The 23,051-nt window shown below is 39.4% G+C and overlaps 1 protein-coding gene and 1 long non-coding RNA gene across 13 annotated transcripts in view; one reads left to right on the top strand and one right to left on the bottom strand.

Moving 5' to 3' along the window:
- Window positions 1-17,563, top strand: part of LOC311440792 — a 49,116-nt gene extending 31,553 nt beyond the window's left edge. The window contains exons 1-6 of one of the 5 annotated variants that reach the window (XR_014695589.1): window positions 5,775-5,798; window positions 6,369-6,406; window positions 10,079-10,146; window positions 10,724-10,806; window positions 15,358-15,420; window positions 17,313-17,563. This is a non-coding gene — a long non-coding RNA (uncharacterized lncRNA). Of the gene's footprint in view, window positions 1-5,774; window positions 5,799-5,844; window positions 6,303-6,368; window positions 6,407-10,078; window positions 10,147-10,224; window positions 10,390-10,723; window positions 10,807-15,357; window positions 15,421-17,312 lie in introns of those variants that run through there. The other 4 variants (XR_014695591.1, XR_014695590.1, XR_014695592.1 and 1 more) reach the window with 4 other exon arrangements.
- Window positions 1-23,051, bottom strand: part of NTNG1 (netrin G1) — a 157,543-nt gene that overhangs the window by 90,831 nt on the left and 43,661 nt on the right. The gene's annotated exons all lie outside the window — the stretch shown is intronic.

The raw sequence follows: 23,051 nt of genomic DNA, 5'->3' as shown, positions 1-23,051 counted from the left end.
CACCTTGCTCACTGCTCTGCTCCGTGGCATACTCCCATGAAACACAAGAAGAAGGACTTAAGTACTTGCTTTGACCTCCCCACAGGCAACTTCCTCTAACCTGCACAGGGAAATACTCTTTTTCCTGTTACTCTCTCTTTCCTATTAATACTGATGAATCCTAAAATTTACAGCACAGAATCACAGAATCATCTAGGTTGGAAGAGACCTCCAAGGTCAATTCACTTAGACTTGAAGTTAAGGAAAAAAAAGCGTTATTTGAAAAGCAGAACAGTGCTCGTTAAACTGAAAGATTCAAAACATGTAGCTGTAACTGAAAATATGCTGTAAAACGTGTCTATAATAAGTTCCTGTTACAGTTTTCCTGATTTCAAGCTCACAGTTACTATTTCTATTCCTTCCTTTTGAATAAAACAGTGAAAATCAAAATCAAAATAAGTTTTAAGCAGAATAGATAAAAGACTTTTTTTTTTTTTTTTTTTTTTTTTTTTATTACTTAAGCTCGACTTAATATAGCAGATACAAACACAAGGACTTGCCACCTTAGGCATTTTCTTTTCCTTAGGAAAATTCTACGTGCTGTGAGATCGGCAGGGTTCCATATACTTTGAATAGTGTAAATCTGATTTTTGCAGTAAATGCTCACAATTACATAAGCCATACCTCTCTGAAGTTTCCTGGAAAAATCTGGTCACTTCAGTCACCATGAAACTGTCGCATACCTATGATGTATATGCTTCTGTCATCTTTTTGGTGAAAGCCACTTCATTGGGAGGTCATGGGTATTGAAACATAGCAAATAAATTGGATTGCAGACATGTGTTAAGCATTGCTGAGGGATAGCTTTGGTTTCTTACAGCGCAAGCAGACAGTGAGGCTGTTGTGATTCATGTTAAAAACTGAAAGCTACTCTGAACCACTAGCCCCTGGGTACAGGAGGAAGGATGTTTTATGACTCTGAGCAGGTATCCCAGATTGTATGGATACAGCAAATGCTAAAAATTAGCATTTGCTTGCTACTGAATGGTGCTCTACATCTCTGTGGGCACACAGCTTTTTGGAAAAGATGGCACTACTCCAGTTAATGGCAGACTATAATAAGACACAGGTCAGAATGACAGTGCTCTCCTGCACCTAAACAGTTACCAGCAATAACATCAGTGTCACAACTCTGCTGAAATCCTGGTGTAAGAAAAGCACTGCAAATGAGACTCCCAGTAAAAACCTTTTGGCACATCCTCTCCAATAAACCAAATTATTATTTTATTCTTTTAGCACTCAATTGTCTTTTAAGGGATGAATGATTTGATGACACCAAAATAACCAATGTGGAGTTCAGTGTTCTGCAGAGGGAATTAGGAAAAATAATGAGGAAATGCAAGCTCAAAAAAATAAATGTCCTGAATTCTAGTACAGGGAGTGGGAGACAAATGGGACTGATAGATAAGTTCCCCTCTGCCTCCCGGCATGTCAATCATTGATGTAATTTTGAAATATTTAACGTGACTATTGATTCAGAGGCTTAGAGTCAGATCCCATTTTCTCTACCAATAACTTGGCTTTAAATTGTTTCTAATTAATCTTAAACATAATTTACATGTTAAGTCATATTTACATTATCAAAACAGCATAAAGATGTCTTACCGTACATAAAAGTCCCTCGGTACATGTTAATATGAAAACAATTAATTTAACTGGGATTAGTTATGTATTTTAATGTCTTCATCTCTGTGATAATCCTCTTTAAGACCTCTATCTGAGTAAAATGAATACAACAAAGAGAAACTATCCCCCAATTTGTCAAAACTAAGCACATTCTGTGTTGGAGACATCTAAAAGACCGGAGCATTAGCAGCGGTAAGTAATTTTGTGATCAGCAGGCTGCCATAAATAGATCTTAATTTAAATCCTCTGAGCAACAGCTTTTCAGCTGGACAAGGTGGAAAATATTTATAACTTTTAAAAATGATATTTATGCCATTAAGAGATTTCTAAATAATTAAACACTAACAAATACTTCTAAATGCTTTACTGCCAATTAGCATAAAAGGTTGCTGCGGCCTTCCCAACACCACTACCATCTAGAAGAAACCCACTATTCTGCTGTACAGTTATCGGAGATTGGTATTAAATAGCTCCTTGCAGGCAGTCAAATTAATTTGCTATTATTTTTTGTCACTCATGGAATTCAAAATATTACCGAAACTGCTGCTGTTGCAGTTCAGAAGTGTGGACTTTGGGAAGTGCCTGTTTGCAGGTGCTACCCTGTGGCCCAGGGGCCTAAAGCTCTACCACACGTTTTGATCCTGTTCAGCCACGACTCAAAAAAGCAGTTATCTGAGAAGCTGCTGACTAGGACCGACTGGTCCCAGGAGGGTTTCCCCTCAAGAAGCTGAGTTTGGTTTGTGTTCACACACAGCATCTGTGTCAGTGAGCTCGAAAGTCTGTCAGAGGCGCTCCGTGTTGTGCAAGGGGCCTGAAGCCCCAGGGCGCTGAGGGCAGGCACTGTTCCGTCTCCCTGCCAGGCCTTAGTGTCTTACCAAGTGTACCCATGGGCACAACTTGGTAACGGTGACCCTTGAGTAAGGATTTAGGATAAAACCAGACGTCTAGCAGTAGTAGTGTGATCTTTGAACGTCACCAGGGCAGCCAGCAGCAGTGCTGCAGCTACTGTTCAAGGGTTAAAATACGATTGCTGCCTCTCAGGCAAAGCCTCCATCACGGACACCCTTCAGTGGCATATACACAGGCTTAGGGCTTGATTGAAGATGTTGCTTCTTTCAATCTGCTTCCTGTCCACACTAACACCTCATGGACCTTTTTACTTGGGAACAAAGACAGGGGGGCTTAACCTTTCTTCAGCGTGAATATTGGAAGCTGTATCACAGATTACACGCTGTAATAGACACCTGGCTAAATCCCTACAGAGGATTATAACTTGCATTTTCAAACTGGTGAAGGCTGCTGAGGTCAAGCAGGCCAAGATTTTAAGAAGGAGCAAAATAAATTTTCAAGAAGCAAGTCACAGCAACCGATTTTTATACTGCTGCCTCAAGGTAGTTAGCTCAGATGCGCTAGACAATAAATAAATATAATCTGAATCAAATGTGGAGTGAGGCTGTGCGGTAAATTACTGCATTCAAGTCACACTTTCAGAAATAATAGAGTATTTCTGTTTTCCTTTCCAAAAGAGCATTTCAAGTTTTCCATTTGGTACCACGCTATACGTTGCTGATGACTAATTGGACAGTAACAACTGATAGCAAAAATTGCCCTAATGCTTACATTTTCCATGTGATTTCTAGTTATGTGTTTACTATTACACAGCCAGACTATGAAACCATTAACTGGGAGATACTACTCATTAGGAGTCCTCTGTCTAAGGGCACATAGTCAGTGTAGTCGATTGGCAAAACACAGAATACGTCGCATAATAATTCATGTTATCACTACATCCATTAGCCAGTTTGAGAGTATCTTGGTCAATGTCTGTAGAATTATTGTTGTGATGAATACAGGGATGGCTGTAGACTAGAACAATTCACCATCAATAACATTTCATCACTGCAGTGACAGCATTTTAAGTTAAAATGATTTAAGTTAAAAAAGAAAAAGTGCTAAAATCTCAGTGGAAGATTCAATGCTCTCACAGAGCTCCCAAGTGAGAGGCATTTGGATGGTCAGACAAGCACTTTGAACTCTGAGCTGTGGGCTGCACACTGTGAATTCACCAAAAACAGCAAAAAGAAAATAAAAGAATGTTTAAATCAATAACTTCTGGAGAGACTTAAAAAGATTAAACCAGGGAGGATGTGACTGACCAAAAATAAATAATAATACTTAACAACTTTGTGCACTTCTAAGCTTGAAAATACATTGCAGGTTATCGTCCTGATCCTGAAACAAATGCAGTGCAAGCAGGTCCTTAAAAGTCAGATGTTTTAATTAATTTTTTTTTAAAGATATTTACATGTAAGTCTCTAAAGATCTGGCACTTTGTCTTGTGGAACGTAGGCTTACCTAATGAATCTTCGTGACAATAGCTCCATGAGGTAGGGATCCTATCCCAAATTTACATATAGCTCAGAATAGAGAGAAATGCTTTTGCATGACAAACTCTGTAATCCCTGAATATATTGCACTGTTTCTTCTAAAGCCTTATGGCAGATCACCTCAAGGCATTCCTGGTACCTGGAGTAGTTTTCAGATTATTGTTATTAGATCATCCCTCTCTCCAATACTAGTAGCTGAAAATGTATCATAGGAAAAACATTTTAAAATTTGCATCACCATTACGGGAAGACTGTATTTCCCTCTTTCCAATGCCCTTTGTCACTGTGTAACAGGAACACGGCATAATTTGCTTGGTGAAGAGGGAATTAAATTATACCATCTAAATCTGTTCAGGCTTCTAGAATTTTCTAGTTCACAGGAGAGTTACCGAGAGATTTAGCAAAACTATTACCATATCACCATTGGTATAATATGATCACATTTGCAAAGGCACTTAATTCCTATCAGAACATTATTTCTTTTTAGTTGCTCAAGATCCTTATTTTTCTAAATGCTTTTCAAACTACTTGACTAGTCTAATGGATTTTTGTTTCCTCTGAATAAACTCTGCCCACTTTTTCTGGGGAAAAGCCTGCTTATTCCCACTTGACAATTTTATGCTTCTGAGGCGATCTTTGACTTGGCAACCTTGCTGATGTTATTTTGACCACTTGGTGATTCTGGCATTAATGATACTTTATGGCAGATCTACTGACACTGACCCAAGTGTATTTTTGTTGTTTGAGAAACTCAATATTGGCGTTTTCCTCTTGTGTCAGCAGGTATCTGGCAATATAATCACTTTCCTATTTATAGCTTTTGTAATATCATGAGGTGCATACCACTGGGACCCCATTGTGCTAAGCTCTGGTTAAACAATATGGCAACAGTTCCAAGCAAATCTAAGTTTCTTCATATGCTAGATGCATATTTGGGTTTGAGGAACTGAAATCACAGGGGACATAACATCCATTCCTGTCAGCATACTGGCACTTGTCCTGGCAAAGCCAGCCCATCTATTAGAGGCCTCCTCAGACGCAGCAGCAGAGGAGATAGATCACCATGGTCCTGCTCAGCGGTTTTCTGTGCATTTTTGTTAGATCAGCTCATGCAGCCATGCTGCCACCCTGCAGGGTCCCCAGCGGGAAAGGGTGCCACTCACATTATATTGAGTGGTCTGATACAGAGCTCATCTTCCTCGCTCTTTTTGATTATCTTCAATTATCCATGAATTTAGAATGGGAGCCGCTGAGGGAGGGAGTCAAAAAAGGAGATGTCTAAAATATGACAGTTGAAATGTGCCATCTCTGTGCCAGGGAAAGCTGGTGTGGCCTTACTGAGGCCACAGTTACCATGGTGGATCAAAAAGGGAACAGGGGCATTGTGACAACCGAGACATTAAATCGTCTCTGTGATGGCAGAGTGAATTAGGGTGCTGCCAACACAAAGAAAATCTCAGTATTTTATTTTATTTTATTTTATTTTATTTTATTTTATTTTATTTTATTTTATTTTATTTTATTTTATTATTTTATTTTATTTTGGCTAGAAATAACTGCATTCAGATTTTTGGTTCACAAGGAACATCTGTGGATGGCAAAAAGACTGAGAAATGTGCTGTGAGGGCAGGGTGTGCCCCATCAGGCCTTAATGACCTTGACCAGTCCCATGTGGACCCCTGGTCAGGCCCTACTTAAACTCAAGCCAGGGCTCTCCTCTGATTTTTTCTCCTGGGTGGGCTTGAGGTCTGTGTTATAGCCACATCTCCTGCTGCTCCTGATGGGGCTCTATGGATGTTCCTACTCCAGCCCTTGCTGTGCCTGGGGCTGTCAGTGGGCCTGCTGGGATTCCTGGCCATGCAGGATGTGTGTCCCCCCCATCAGTAAGGGCACAACTGGTGAAGGTGGTCCTCTGCCCCAGTGCGGGGCCACTCTGCTTCTGGGCAGTTGTGTGGGGATATGCTCTGAGTGAGGAGATAGGAGTAATGCAGATCCCCAGCTTGCCCTAGGCAACAGTGGAGCAGGTTTAGACTAGTTGAGTATGAGATTGAAGTAATGAGAGTGTAGAAATATTGTCTTGGGAAAAAAATTCAGGAAATGTTACAGCGTGAGCAAACTGGAGTGTTGCATTGTAGTCTGTGTGGGCTGTTGCACCCTGCTGGAGAGGGTGAACTACCAAACCCTCCTGGGCAGGGTGGGTGATTACTGTAAGCTGCGCTCAGCTGGTGCTTCTCTCTGTGCCAGACATTTGTGAGTACCATGTGGTTTTTCTCTGGTAGATGGCATAAATAACTACTCTGTTTTTATTTCACTCAGACAAATGATGAAATGTGCCTTGCAAGTCATGGAGGCAGGTGGGATGTGATGGCTGTGACTTCTGGGGAAGGTTGCTCTGAGATTTCTCATGGGTTCCTGGGGAAGCTCCATCTTCCGTGGTAGGGCTTCCTCTTTCTCCAGGAGGACAGCTCTCAAGGAACATCTGTGAAGGCTCATTGATGTTATAGGTCCCAGCAATTGAGTACATCCAGATACAGGCCAAGAATTTCAGCTTGACCTCTGTGTAAATCAAATGAAACGAGCAGGAGGGAGAGCTGACGTGGTGTTTATTTGAAGCGCTACTGTGCAATGTTTGGTGCAGCATTCCCCTGAACTGCTTTCAGCAATTGCACCTTGGTCAGCTCTTTTTATAGACCATCCATCACAGCTCCTAAAAACAGTCATGTATATACTAACTACTGTATGAGGCTGAAAATAAGCAGTGCAGAAACACAATTAAAATCTTTAGTTACTGAGAAATAAGCATGATGTTTTGTAATGAGTTAAATGAAAACTACGCAGGTCATAAAAGCAGAGAATTATCATGACTTCTGTGTTTGTTTTAAAGGGAGTTACACTGAAAACTGTTTTTCACCAAGGTCTCACTGGTTATCTATATTATGACAAGTTTTTGGTATGTAATAGGATAGGTTTGCATCCAGTTTAAAAATCATCTGTTGGTAATACAGCAGGACCAAAACATCGTACTAAAATTGTCACACAAATAGTTTAAACGTTGCATATATTTGATTACTGAGAAAGATGTACAAAACCTGTACTTTTTCTCTTTGTGGTGTTTTTTAATCCAAAAGGCATCTAAAATACTACGTAACCCATTAATGTAGCTTCAAGAATTAGCTGTCAGTCCACCAAAGCTGACTGTTAAAACTATTTAATAGCAAACAGCTGTTCTACAGTATACAACTACTTAGGTGGAACTGAAGGCTACCATATTTGATTAAAACTTCAAAAGTATTTTACATAAGTAGGATGCAATAATGTATAGTGCAAAATAGAAAATAATTCCAAAATTATAAAGGCTTTTTGTTTATTCCTACTATACCTGAATGATGAGTAACAAGAAAAGTACAGGCAGTTGCTATGAAGATGAAGAAAACAAATGTAAAACGACACCCACTCAAGCTGTATACTTTTGACTTCTGTGCAGGTTCTAACTAGGTAATGAAAGTTTGTAATGCTGATGTCCTACTAGGAAGGTGTGAAAATAACTTAAAACTTATACATGTGGGTCATACAATAGCTCAAGTTGCATGTTTGGCTTGATTGGCTGAATAACATGAAAGGTAATAATTTATAATTAATGCTTTGTTTGGCAGTTTTCAGATTCAGTGAAGCTCAAATTGCAGTTAGAGCTCTACTGTGTTGTTTAAAATAGGTATTTTGCACATCAGAAGTTTTGAAGGCCGCATTTGTAAGGCTGGGATAGGGCTGTACACATGCAGACATGCACAGGGAGGAATGAACCTGTGCTGCAGGTGCCTGCTTGCAGCCCTACCTTTCCCTTGCTGTAGAACAGACTGAGGGCTTCCAGATGCTACAGCGAATTTCATGCTAAATGAGAACAGGGCTATTCTTTTAAGTAGCACAAGCTTAGCTAGCTATTCTAAATTGCGGGGTTGGGGGCTATGGGAAGTCTTGAAGATTTCCTACTGTGCCACTTTTCTGGTGCAGCACCTTGCAGTGGACCCACTGGAAAAATCTTTCAGAGCAGTACCTTTGTGGGCTCACCCCTGCCTCTAGCCAGCATCAGTCTGCAATCTAACGGAGTGCTGCTTGCTCAGTCCCTCTTCCTGCGCTCCTGCTGGTGAGCTGAGGGGCTCCAAGCTGGCAGATCTCAGTTTGCCTCCAGAGACAGGTTTCTTACAAACTTTGAGACTCCCACTTTTTTTTTTTTTTTTTTTTTTTTTTTTACCACCAATTGTGCCACCTCTATACCTAGCAATTATACTGTTGTGTGGTGAACAAGATGAGAGGGCTGAAGTGTCTGGAAACCAAGGATTTATTTTCTCAGTCTGTTTTCCATTGAATCAAGTCTGATCTGATGTACTGCTTGCCTACTTGAGTGCCAGAAGGGATACAACAGCTGGGGACAGAAGTGAAGTGGTGTAGATTGAATGGCTTAAGGGCAATGTGAAAATGCACCCTAAATTGTGAATAAAGAGCTAAATTATGCCTATTCTGTCACAGTTGTGCTTATCTGTAAAAAGATCATTTATATATACAAATAGCTACTTGGATGCGTGAGTGTTATTTATGATGTAAAAAACTATTCCTGGGGCATAAATGTGTATTGGACTTGGGCACAACCAGTTCTGTCCCAACAAAATTACTTTCATTATTTGTTGCCTCAAGGCATCATTAGGATTTTATTATTTCAAAGGACAGCAGGATTTAGGACTGCAAATTTGGGTTCTTTCCTGCACATGTAAACAGTAGCAGCAAATGGTACTGAGGCCTGCACTGAGGATGTTTCTTTTGCAAAGTCTTTGATATAAATTCTAGTGTAAAGGATTTTTTTTCTATATACAGTACTTTTCCCTCTCTGTATGCATGCAGGTGTGTGAACATAGTTCAGATTCTTTGTTTTACCTGAAAATTTTATTCTTTCCTGTAAGTGGAAGAATTCCAGAACTGTGGGATATGCTATGCCTTGAAAGTACAGCTGGTTTTGGTGGAAGGCACATTACATTATCTCATTGTGACTGCAGGTGTTACGTTTTACTCTGAATACTGGCAAACTGTCATGATGAAGAGTGATGTTACAAAATATGTTGTATGAAGCTATACTGATTGACACAGACTTCATACAAAGCCATTTTTATGCACTGAAACACAAGTCCCTGTACTAAAAAAAAGGGGGGGAGGGAAATGAAATCCAAACATAACTGGCTTTATGAAGACACATTTCTTATTGAAGTATTCACCCTTGGGGAACAGATTTTACTTCCAACTTAAATGCTATCTTCTTGCCTAAATGTACAACTGGAACAAATAGTCTTGTGTCTAGTCTTCATAATCTGGGGGATATTGACTATATAATATGGCGAGACAATGAGCAGAGGAGTAGCAAATCCTCCATGGTATTCCTTAATGGTTGCCTGTCACAAACCACTGTTTGCTTTAATAATTTTCATGGGATCATTTTCACCTACTCTGTGGGACACTCGACTGCTGTAGACCATTCCTGAGTAGTAGCAATAGTTAAATAACATGTTTGTCAGATGTGATGCAAAACATAGGTGGGTGGTGGTGGTGTGGGTATGTCATTTGGCTTTCTTTCAAAAAGTTATCCTCTGAGATGGGCTAATCAAACGCCTGCAAAGACTACACTGAATAATATGTGCATTCATGAGAGCGCTACCAAAATAAATTGGTATTTTATTAATCTTCATGATGAGACAAGAGTTGAGTGCAATTCAATAGTAAATTCTCCAAATTATCATAATCTTTTACTTGGCTATCATTGGAAGTAGGTGGCTTTGCTAAGCTGAGGCAAGTTACCTTTCTCCATAAATGATTGCCCCTATTTTACATACTCACAGTGATTTCAGTGGGTTCTTCATGCAACAGTATGTAGTAATGTAGTGTATTTGCTATAAATAAGGATAGCAAAACTGTGTCACCTAAAGTTGCAAGAGTTTTAAAACCCATGTTTAAATAATATGATAATTAGTTTTGCATATTTTTAGCTGTAGATCTCCATGATTTGTAGTTCAGCTGCCTCCAAAGTTACAGCTGGGGAAGATCAGTCACAGAGGTGAGTAATGAGCACTCACCTGAGTGGTGGCTAGGCCAGGAACAAACCATTTTCCTTTGCCCCACGGATCTCTTTTGCAAAGTTAGTACAAAGACAAAGAGATCTTGTCTTTGTACTAATTTTCTGTCTAATGCCATAGAGAAAAGAAAACGCAGAGCCAGACAGACAACAAATAAAGGGAACTAAAGAGAAGAAATTCTTGTTGGGAATGTCTCAGCTGCACTTCTGGAACTGTCTGCATCTGTAGGCACTGCTTGTTCTGTTCCTGAGTATTATTGATTCTATGCCAGTGGATTTAATGCAAAATTATATTTCTATATTAACTGTAATTTTATTTCTGATTCTTAATGTCAGTATTATTCTTCAGAATTTCTGACCTGCTTCTGTATTACCGCTGTGTCTACTGCCATTTTAATAAGCTTTAGAGCCAGTAGATTAACGCTGAATGTCAAACACCGCAATTAGAATTGCTGATGTTATGCAGAAACATTGGTTTTAATATATTAAAAAACCCACCCTCTTTCTATTGCAATAGAATCTGCACTCATTTTTGTTATATTTGATCATTTTTTCACAGAATTCTCAGACTCAGAGGACCCTTGTGTGTATGTGAACCATGAAAGTGATGAAGGAAAAGTAACATAAACAAAAATGACAATTGTAAGTGAAATTCAATTTCATCTCATTTCTCTTAAAAGGTGGGCTACGTTGTTTTGCCTTCCTTTGTTTGTCAAGATGGTAAAATAAATGTTTCTAATGAATCACAGTGTATTCCCACATAATGTGGAATTCTTAGGGAAACAAATTTAGATGTTGAATTTCATTATACAGTGAAAAGATGTTGTATTAGTACACACAATGAATTGTGCATTCGGATTATAGCCTGTAGTACTTTGGAAGAGAATGAAGGCACTCATCAAGTCCACATTAGAATACTGCACTGATATAAGTAATCCAATCAAATGTACAGTATCTTTTGAGGAAAGGTAGCAAACTTTGTGATGAGCTGGTAACTTACTCGGTTATGTGTTGGGGATTTTCGTGTAATTTCCCTTATTACATATATCCATAATAAGAAATAACAGCATATCTCTGAAAAATATACAATTTCCTAAGGTGATGTGTACTCAGACTGTTACCAGAAGTGTAAGTTTGCAGATGTTATGTGGTTGCACTGACTCCTAACAGCCTGCCATTTTTCAAAACATTTCATTATGCAAATTCCAACTGGTTGGGTCTCAGGGTAAGAGAAACAAAAGCAGCTGCTCCTGCCCCATGCAGAGGTAGGGGTGTAGAACCTGTTATCTCTGCTGTTGCCCCTTAGGCTCCGCTGCCTCAAGCAGAAAACTCAGAGCAGTGCAAAGTGGAGATAAAGCCAGGTTGCCAGTAATATTTCATGGCTTCAGTTACTGTCCCAAATGACAGAGATGTCCCAAGCCGGAACAAGAATCTTCTACCTGAAATACAAGGGCATCTATCTCTAAGGCATGAAATGCCTAGGAAAATGTATGTAAAACTTTCAGTTGTATGTTTTCATCATTGTATGTGTTGCATACAACTTCCTTGAATTGAGTATCTTGCCTATTGAGCTGGCTCCGACTTTGTATCTGGAAGTGAAGAGCCTTTTTTCTCCCTAGAGCTTTGGTAAGGCTGCTGCAATATGAGGCTGTGTTTTCAACCTCTGCAGCCTCCACTGGAACAAGGAGGAGCCATGTGTGGCACCTGTGTTAATTTGCCAGCTCAGGTATCCCTGCCTGGGCTGAGTACAGCCCGCAGTGTTGCTTGGTACTGCAGTACTCTTGCCCTGAATGGATGTGGTGCTGCCACCTCTATACCTGTGGTGTTGTCCTCTGCCAAGACAAAGCCTGGCTGCATATGGCAGAATGAGTGGTGTGACTCCAGACAAATGTAGTACAAATACACCCTAAAAAAACTGACCTGTGGTAGGTGTGGGAAGTTCTACACGAGAAGAGACTAAATGTGTTTTTTTCTGTAATGGAAAAACAGGCTTTCTACAATTGCCTGCTAGGATGCCTGAAGGTACAGTTTAAGGGCAGGGATTCCTTTTATCTTAATACATTTCAATCCATTACAGAGTAAGTTGATAAAAAGAAGCTCTGAGTGTGCTCCTCTCAGTGAACCACCATGGGAAGTAATAAATTACAGCATATTATGTTCCCTATCAGTTCCACCCATCACAGGCTTGTCTTGCAGAAGACGCGATAAAGAGAACACCTCAGATAAAGTAATGCAATTAACTGCTGCCATTTGAAATCTGAAAAATTATATTTCTTCATTCCCAGCCCATCTGGCTCTTTTACTGTTTTTGAGTAAAAATGCTGCTTAATGATTTGCTGGTTGGCTGTAGCACTGCTTTCCAGCAGGTGAGGCAATTTGCAACCTAGTGTTGTAAAGGAAAGGTCAAAAGCTTGCAGCAGCTGCCAGCACCCCGGCTGTGCAGCCCTAGATCAGGGTTGCCCAGTGTGGGAGTGCCCTAGGGCAGCCCAGCTCCATCTCCTACAGCCCCCTGGTGAGGGCACGGTGCCTGTGTCAGCTCCACGGGGTTCAGATGCCTCTCTGAGGTGAGATGCTCTTGTGGCTGGGTGCCGCAGCACCTGGAGCCAGAAAGGCATGGAGTTGCCTGACCACGATGATGGATATGCCTCTGTGTATTCCTACAGTTACTCTGCAATTTAAGCAATATAGTGCCTTACAGCATTTATCTTTAAAGGGAGCTTTAGCTCCCAGTTTGTACTAGAGGAGTTCTGTGAAGTACACTTATTAGAATGAAAAATAGCTGTCTATAAAATGAATCACTATAAGGGTGCAAAAATAAAAGCCCTCAGAGAAGGGGAGGTATTCCTTCCTCAGACACAGGGCTGTACTATGTCATGAAGAAATCAATACGTCTCTCTAAAGATATGCAGCATTTAAGTCTTGTTGATTATGCTTTATATAAAAAACACCTTGTGCAGACCATGCGAGTACATTCAGGCCCAAATAAAAGTATGTTAAGGGTAGGCAGTGGCACAGTTCTGCTTGTAATGATGGCCTTTAAGACGGCATATAAGATCACCCTGTTCAGCATGGCCATCTGTGATATGTTAATGCAAAAAAAAAAAAAAGGCAACTTCAAAAGATTTATGCCCTTAGATTTCTTTACTTTCATTTGTCCTAATTTTTGATTGGGTGTCTACTGGAAGTACTGCAGTGAAATCAATGGAAGATCTCTAAATTTTAGCTGATAACTCAAGTCAGCATAGGGCTCTAAATTTTAAATGGATTTGAGATTACTGCTATGAAATTTGTTACACAGCATTTGCATATGTTAGTTCAATAAATGATACTTTACATTGGCACTTGTGAATTCACAAGTTGGCCAACAATTAAAACGTACATAAGAAAACAAACCCGTTAAATTGCTTGATTTTACTAACTTTAGTATGTCACTATGAGCTATTTTAAATGACTTATTGCTGCAATTTATTTGATGAGCAAGCTGAGAGTTACTTGTCTTTGTCATAGAAGCTATTTAAAAAATCTGTTTATCTCCTGCCTCCTTGCAAACATTTGTGACTATCACCATCTATATCTCTATACTTATCTGTATGTATTTTGGAACACAGTACTGACTAGCTTTAGATTATAAAATCAATTTCTCCATCTGACTTTATGCCTAGTAAAGCTTTCTACAGTGCCAATATTTCTTAGGCTGCTTTTCTTGACTTAATTTTGTAAACATTATTTTGCAGATTTAGAAGTTGGAAACTTAGAAGAACAATGATAAATATTCAGGTTTGCAAGCAGCTTTAGCTCTGACTTAACATTTTTGTGCGGGATCCTGTCCTGTGTCTGTCCTCCCTGCTCCCCAGACTGGAGAAACTGCCTCTCTATATATCTGGATGACAGGAAACCTGGCTTAATCCAGTTTTAGCTACAATGCTCAAAACCAGAAAAAATCAGAGTGCTTTGGTATATGTGAGCATGTAAGAAGAAAACTATTTCAAACTGAATGTTGAATATATGAAGAGATATTTAAATATTTATTATGTTATAAAATAACCTGATGCTACAGGAAGTTTTTCATTAGAACTTTATGATTTTATTCAAATTCTGAAGTTCCTTTCAATGAGGCAAATCCTATCCAGAGATTAAATTAAATTAATTCCTAGTCAAGAATTCATTGAAATCAACAGATATTCTCACTGAATAAAACCTGAGTGGCAATTGAATAAAAGCTCCAGGAGGTATCCTAGTATTTATGAGGTCCCAGATCATCCTGTCACTCCCCAGCAGCTTTTAGCTCCACATACATCACGCTTCTCTGAAGCTGGCCTGGTTTGCCACAGCTGATCTCCCCCTGGTGCCAGCGCAGGGGACGCAGTTTGAGTGAGGTGTTCCCACAGCCAGGAGAACAGCACTGGCTGCTCTCAGCTTGGGCTGTCCTAATTGTCCACTCGTTCCCAAACAGAAGAGCTAAACAATCCATATAGCTTTCAAGAAATCTGTTAATGTTAACAGACTAGGCTTTAGTTTATTATGGATATACAGAAAGCCATAGAAAAAGAAACATGGTTTGAATGAGCAGGCCAACTGCATATGCTTTGCCTGCAATGCTTTCAACATGGGCTAGACAGAAAAGCAGATAAAAAGGCGGTAAAACAAATGTGTGACATGAGTAAATGTGAATAACAATTGTTTCTGAATGTAAACCATGTTTCATAGCAGTGCAGCCTTCACAGGTATCACCTTTTGTTAATTAAAAAATGCTTTATAATAGAATAGCTGTCATAAATGATATAATTGCTATCACTTGGATATCTTAATTAAATTACACTGTGGGCCAGAAGTCCTTCAGGGCACCTTTAAGATGTTTGATATTGGTCAGTCACATTGTGAATGGGTTATTATTTTTTCAATGCCACCTGCAAATTCAAGGCTTTGTTAGCAGAGTCTACAGTAGCAGGGTGAAGTCAGGCTTGGGCTGTTATGAGATAAACGGACTAAAAGGACAGATGCTGAGGGTCCTACTAGCTTTTTCTACAATAATGGTGCTCATCATTCTGCAGAAGAGTTTAGGATAAAATCTAATAGTGGTGCTCAGGTTCTGATTTTGCACCTGATAGAGCGCATGCATTTGTCGTTAACAAGTGAATTATGTCAATGCTTCTCAGCTCAGTATTCCCGATCCTGCTGTTCACTTCTTTGTAGTTCAGAAGACTGCCAGGCCAAGTCCAGCCTTCTGATTCCAGAAACACAATTACATTGAATACCGTAAGTATCTGTAAAATGTTTATGGTTCGGTTACAATAACAAAATTAAGATAATGGCCTAAACTAAGCAGGGAGAAAATCTTTCTGCTGGGCTGTTGTACATGTTAACTATTAATGTTTGTTTACACACTGCTACTGCAGTAACAATTAACAGAGCAGTCCTAGACCAGCAGCCTGCTGAGAGGCTCTGCTCAAACACATGAAGATGATCTCTGCCATGAGGCATTGCCAATCTTGATAGCGTTTTGATAGATCTGATTGTCAGTTTTATTATTTTGCTGAGAGACAGTTGCTCTTTTGTCACTGTCATGATGACACGCTGTCATGCACTGGTCTGTGAAGCTCAGGTGCTCGTCTGCTCCTGTGCTGTGGAGAAGATTTCTGCTCAGGCAGCAGAGCAGCCACACCCTGCGCTCGGGAATACCTCGGGTAGGAATGCTCCAGGGAGAAGCCCAAGGAATAAGGTCAGGCCTTAGGTATTTGGTGCTTTTACTCTTCCACGTGGGATGGACGGGTCTTTCATGTGCTTCTCTTAATTCCCACAAAAGACTGGAAATATTTTTATAAGTTTTAAGTGAAGCAGATTTGCTCCAAGACACTGAGGTATGCAAACAGCAGCAAGAGTCTATGATGTTGAAAATAATAATGAGGGGATACACTGTGTTAAATCAGGACACAGAGAATAGAATCAATCCCTTGATGAATGATCGTGAAGGTAAAAAGAATGAGATCACAGTGATAAGAGATGTACTCCCCCAGTCATCTCAGATGAAGATTTCTCTCCCACTGTTTTATTGTTTGGAGTTATTGTATTACTGGACTACATGTAGAATTAATTTTTCCCTATTATATCAGCATTTAAAAAACACCAGTTATGAAGTATGACATTTTAGAATAATTCACCAAATGAATCTAATTAAATTAGGAATAGACCAAATGTTCTGCAAGTGGAAGTTATGCTTTGAGAGCAGGCTGCAGTATGCTGCCTGCATGGTGTTAGCAGAACAGGCAGCAGTGATGCATGTGCGTGTGACACTTTGGGAACAGAACTTTTCTGAACCAGTGAAACACCAAGAATAACAATTAAGTATACAAGTGATCTTGTAAGAAAATGCATCATTAATCTATGAAAGCAGCACCACAGACTCCAGTCTCTTTGGTGGTTTTGTGCTTTATCTTTATGATATTTTAAAAGGCAATTGTAGTATATGTCAAATTTTGAGAAAGTGCATGAAGGATTTATTTTGGCTTTTGAGATGTTAGACAAATAAGAAGAGCTAGGAAAGGCTTACTTAGTTTTTTGGAATGATCCAAGACGAACCAAGTACTCATAAGGACAATGCAACTTCCTTATGTCAGTACTGTTTCTTTATCAAATTTAGAAGAAACCCATGTTTTTCTACTGTCGCATGACATAATGCAAAAGAAGTTACATGCAAAGCAGGTTCTGTGCGATGTCCCTAGACTATTCCAGAGCTTAAGGGGAGATCATCTTTAGCTGCCTGGATCATATCAATAGTGGCTGAATAAAATCTCCATAGAAATACATATTTACTCTTTAGTGCTGTGAAAACCTAGATAAAACCTAGACTATGTTGCTTACTTTCTCATCTCTAATGAAATGCTGTGGGAAAGTCTAGGTTAGGATAAAGCGGGAATAACTTGTGACTTCATTAAAGCTGCAGTAGACCAAAAAGTTAAGAAATTATATCCTCAAATATGTTTGTTTTCTGAAGTATCTTTAAAATATTTTTTCTTTGGGGAAAAAAACCTGTTTAGACTGCAAAAGCTGAAGATTTTGACACTGAAGTGCATGCAAACTAAATTAAGTTTTGGTTCTCTGACCAATCACAATTGATACTGATACTGTTATTGGGATTTGTTTACTTGCAGAAGTACCACAGCATGGTTAACTGCCTCAGAAGTGTAAAGTTTCACGGACAGAGGAGCAACACTCAGGCAACACTTCGCAGGAAGTATTGACACATTGACACATGCTGTTCCAACCCTTCTGGCCGAAGAATAAAATGTGAATGCTTTATTCACAGCTGAGAGCACTTACTACCCAAAGCAGCCTCCCTGAAGGCACTGCAACTATTTCTGAGAGCTAATTGTGTGAATAACGTGATACTGTATAAATGTGATCAGTGACTGGAGTGTTGCAGGAGTGCTTGCTTACAGCAGTTCTGCTATAAGACAGTGCTACCCTTACTCGTGTGTTTTTACAGGTAGACTGTGGGCTGTGTCCTTGGTCAAGAAAGCAGCCTGAAAGGGAAGTCACTGGGGAAAAGAGCAAAATCAAATTCTGAAACAAGTTATCACTAACTGTCGGCAACACTAGGTAAAACTAAAATAGAGAGGTGATAATGGTATGAAACGGGAAAGGAGGAGTGTGAAGAACTGAGGTCATCAGGAAAAAAAGGATGAAAAATATTTGAAGCTTAAACCCTGCTTTTTATTACTGCTTTTTTCCTCCTTAATCCTCATTTATTTCAGGTCATTCCTCAGGAAACCACAGCTGGGTCTTTTTTCTAAATGGTAAGGCAATACTGGGAGTCCTGTTGTTTTATTTGAAAAATTGATGATGGAGAAGAGAATCTGTTAACACAGTCCTACTTATCCAGTATGAATACGCAGAAGGTCCCACTTGACAGGCATTATGAACCAAAGGCAGTTCATTTATTGGGCCCAAGCATCTCTCCAGACAAGGTTAAGAAATAACTTCCCCTTTCTGCTTTTCAGCCCTCTTCCTGATTTTCAGATACTTAGCTACGGTTCCTTTCTTTTTCCTAGAATGTTATTCTAGCAAAAAGTACATGTGTCAAGTCTTCTGTCCTCCTAACTCCTCTGATCAGTCACACCTACAGTCAGTGTTTTAGTCATGGTCCAAATTTCTTTATTCCAGAAGCTAAAGCCCTCAGAGAAAGGCAACCATTATAGTCAGCAGCCTGCCCAGCATTTCACCCCTCCTTGGTTCACAGCACAATGGATATGTTCACAAGGAAAAATTGGGGAATAGCTAGTACACAAAAATGCCTATCTGTGCCAGTGTGATTTATCCCGCGTTGATAGCATTAGCACTGAAAGTGTAGGGTAATAGGATCACACATTACTTGGAGTTCCCAGAGGTCTTGGTCCTTGTTAGCTTTTTTTTTTTTTTCTACATGTGCTAGCACAATCCAAATAGCATAACTAGATTCATGCACATAAAATCACACCTTCATTTTGCTGTGTATGAGGCAAGGAATTGACTGTCCGGTCCGAAGATAGCAGCCTACCTACAATGAGGGCTTCTGCGTACAAGAAGAAAAGCATGAGAAAATAGAAGGTCAGTGTCTTAAGATGGGTAAAGAAAATGGGATGGAAAAATGCTAGATTACAAAAAATGAATTACTATTAAGTCATTTTCCCTACTGTATAATTTCCTCTCATTCCTCCATCTTCCTAGCCATTATGCTAAATGACAAAACAAGCAGTAAAGACCAGAACAAGAACTTCTCATGAAGAACAGCCAAAAGTAAAACTTTTTTCCTCCCCTCTCTTCTTCCCCAAAGTCTAAAGATGCTCTTGCAAAGAGTGTGTGCTTGTGAACCAGAAGCAGGCTCTTAATGGAAGGAACTTGGCTGTAATTTATTTTTGTCTTGTGATATTAAGTAATTTTACTTGATGTACCATTTTTAAAAATAAAAGTATGGGTATATGGAGAAGTAGAAGTATGAGATACAGTGAATACAGAGATACTTGAATTCATTCTTGAATTCCTTTAAAGCTCATGTACCCATGAATGCCTGTGAAATCTTCCAGATACTAAATGGAACTTTGTGCTTTTTTCTTTTCCCCGTGGGAAGCCTAATATTCCCACTTCTGCCCCAAAGCAGGAAATTTCTAGGAAAAGTCTCACACAGGGTTTGCCTGCAAAGCCATTGTCAAATGATGAGATTCAAGAAATGGAAACTTGTTTTTTTATATTTTTTTTTTGCACATTGTGCAAAGGGTATAGCAATGGTTCTGGTGGATTCTTTTGTAAATTATTTGCCTCTTCTACACAAATGTGCCAACTGATCTTGTTCTGCGTACTTTTAAATTTCTCTCTTCAATGTAATTACTAGAGGTACATCAGTGCCTAAGGCTATGTTATTATCTCTAGATTCAGACACTGTAAAATACACATCTGTTTGTGTCTTCCATTTTCTAGCTCGATATTCACACGGAAATATGTTGTGGTGTCTCAGCGTGACAGGTGTACGTATACTCACTTCTCAGTGGCCCTGCCTGGCCTCAGTATGTTTGCAAATGTTGAAGCCTAAAAGATGTTTTCCCCACAGAAACCACGCAGTAGATGTAACAAGTAATCAATCTTCTGAACAGCAATCAGGAAGCCTCTTAACAAACATCCTACACAAACACAATAATTAATCTAAGCTATGACCTGAATAGCAATTAATATAATCAGCATTAAAAGGTGTGCCTACTGTACTCATTTTGGGCTGTCATAGGATGTTATTTGCAATATAAAAAAATTGGTTTGTTTTGAAGAATACTGATTTCAGTAGTGAAAGATGCAGATTGGGTTGTTTGTTCCAGTGTGCTCAGATTAAAGCAAAACACAATGTCGATGTCAAAGTAGATAAAAAGGATATATACACACAAACTACGAAAAAAAACAGCACCACCACCAACAAACCAACCACCAAGCCAAACAAAAACCCAGACTTCTAACCACAAACTCTCAGATGAGCAATTGTGGTCTGTGAGCATTAAGTGGTGGAGGAAGTGATGTGCTTGGGCACAGGTTCAGCGTAGGCAATGTAAGCTTATCTCTCGTTTATTCATCGGGAGGCAAGTTGTTCTGAAAGCCCTAGGATGGGGCTCAGCCAGTGTAAGTCAGCCTGGCGTTGTTTTACTGATTTATTCCGGTTGAAGTTAGGCAACATAATTTTTTGAGAAATGACAGTACATTTCTTTTTCTGAACTAATAATACTTTCAAAAAACACCCAAATGAGTGAATTTTGAATGTCTCGTTTACTTCATGTTCATGTTGGGCAATGGAGGCAGGCAGGCAGGTTTCATTACCAGCAGCAGGCTGGAGGCAGCACTGCAACATTTATACGGTGGTACTGCTGAGAGGTTTTTAAATAAGAACAGACGTCTTTTCCTTAAGGATTACAATAATGCCTGTATCCTACAGGCACACTTCTAATGATCTTTTCTTTTACACAGCTCTTTAGAAATCCTAACCACTAAAATTAATGTCTGAAATGCCTAAAAAATGTGGCCAAAAATAAGCTCCTTTAAGCTCCTTTAAGCTCCTTCTTTGAAATACATAGGCAATTCTTCCTGACTTTCAATATTGGGTATAATTACGGATGGAATTTACTTCATTTAGCTTATTTATTTAACTTGGTTGCCATTTCAGAATGGAGGGAATAAAAAAAAAGGAATTTTCTGTCTGTTCCCTAGTGGTGGTTCAAACTAGTTGAGGTTGGACAGACATTCCCCAGGGAACATCAGGAAGCTCTCATTATTTTTCTTTCGTATTACACTGAAATTGGTTTCTTGTGAGTCATTATATCCATTACTTAAATTTAACTACGCATTACACACATTACACCAGGTATATGACAATGTGGGCTTGGCCAAAGATGAAGAAGCCTGACAGGTAAGCATTGAACAATTACACATCAAGGGAAAAATCGATCATTGATAATAACCTCCCTTACTGACAGAGTATGAGGAGTAATGGTAAAGAGAAGGGAAAAAAATTAGAGAATGAATGGAGCTGGGGGAGGCAGCAGAGGAATCCAAGAACAGGAATGTGCTGATATGGTTCAAGAAATACCCTAGCACAAGTAATAAAACATGCATTTTATTGAAGATTTTTCCTCTTTGATAATTATTTTTTGCTCTTCTCTACGGTGTCTCCACAGACACTTCTTGTTTTCACTTCTCCCAGCCTTCAAAACACTTCTTTGTTTTTCTTCTCCGTGCAGCATGAAAGCAAAAAATCCTGTTCCTAATTCCGCAGCCATCACAAGAGCACCTGTTGCCATTTCCACTGTGGCCTAAATTTTCCTTCCCATTGCCAAAGAAAGAATCAGCAACTCCCAAATTCAATTTTAGTTTTGAATGCAATTTCTAGAAAGCAAGCCTCCTCGTCGCCCCTCACCTCATGTTCTCAAAACACCTAGTCATTTCCTTCGTATTTCTTTATTGACCTCTTATCTGCCAGTACCAGCAAGAGCTCTTTTTGCCTGCAGTCTCCCAGGGGCAGGGTTCGCATCCGGGTCCTGCTGCCACTTGGAGCCCCTGCATCCGCGCTGTCCTCAGACAGCCCCCGGGCTCCTCTCCTCCTTGCTCAGAGGCAGAAGGCAGCAGATGGGCTCTCAGATGGTGATGGGGACAGCGAGGCACAGGATGTGCAGAAGCATCCCTTGTAGACAGTGAACAGGAACAAACTGTGAAGGGAGGGTCAGGCAGCTTCCAGTCGTGCTTTGTGGAGGACAGAAATTGCAGCTAGTGAAGGAATTTGAGAATTCAAAGTCCGATCTCTGGGCTGGATGTTAAACAGAAGCTGAAAATTTTACTTGAAAGCACATTTCTGTATCTAGCATTTGAATTGTCAAAAATGTTGACAAAAAACTTTCAAAACTTTATTTTTCAAAATCTTTCTGAAAATACACAGAAGGTACTAGAAAACTTTTTTCTAAGATTTTTGTAGTTGTAGAAAAATCAACCTGACTTTTTATTTCAATAGATAACTTCTATTTAAAAAAAACCCTACAAAATATCACCAACCAGTTCAGTTGCAATGGTTTAAGTGAAGAGATTAAATATCTTCAAGGTATCCCTGCTGAAATGGAAAATGCAAGCATGGGTAAGTGAGCCAAGCCATATGAAAGCCTGCCATCTGGGCTGGGACAGGAGAGGAGGAAGGTCAGGAACCCTGGAAAGAAAGAGGATCAATAGAAAAGTCTTGAGAGGAATGAATTCAAGTCCTGTGGAGAAATAGAAAACTACCTTAGGTGAACTGTCAGAAGCAGCTGCCTATTCTAAAAATAATAGTGCTTGCTCTTTTGCTCAAGTTTCTTTTTCCTTTTTCTCTCTTTTTTTTTTTTTTTTTTTTTTTTCCATTTCCTTTCTCTCTCAGCTTTCCCTTGATTGATAAAAGAAAAAATTGGTGTATTTTTTTAACACCTCTTCTTGCTATTTCAAAACTGCTGAAATCTTGCAATAGCAAAGGCTAGAAAAAAATAAAAGATTAAAAACATTGAAGTATATGCAGCAGTCAGGAAACTGACCCAAAACTTCAGGTAACGAGTTCATGCAGATGTCAACTTAAAGTTCATATGGATCAGCATATCAAGTGAATTTTCTGCAGGGGATTTGGAAAGGTAAGAAAGAAGGCAATATAACTGGAAGAAAGCTTTCAAGCTTCCTTTGGGTATTCAGTCCACTCTGCAGCTCGGCTTTGCTGGAAGAGATATTCAAATAGCTTAGATTTTCTCTTTTTGCAGCTTTCCTAATTAGAAATAGTTTATTAATTAAGGAAAATTAGTGGAAAATCACACTAACTAGACTAATAGTCTTCCCTCTGAAGAATGGATTGCTTTCTCCAGACTTGTTATCAAATG

Source organism: Aythya ferina, assembly GCF_964211825.1.
Source record: "Aythya ferina genome assembly, chromosome: 8".
Taxonomy (NCBI): Eukaryota; Metazoa; Chordata; class Aves; order Anseriformes; family Anatidae; genus Aythya; species Aythya ferina.
The sequence above is the reverse complement of the archived record's forward strand: the minus strand, read 5'-3'. Positions and strand labels throughout refer to the sequence as shown.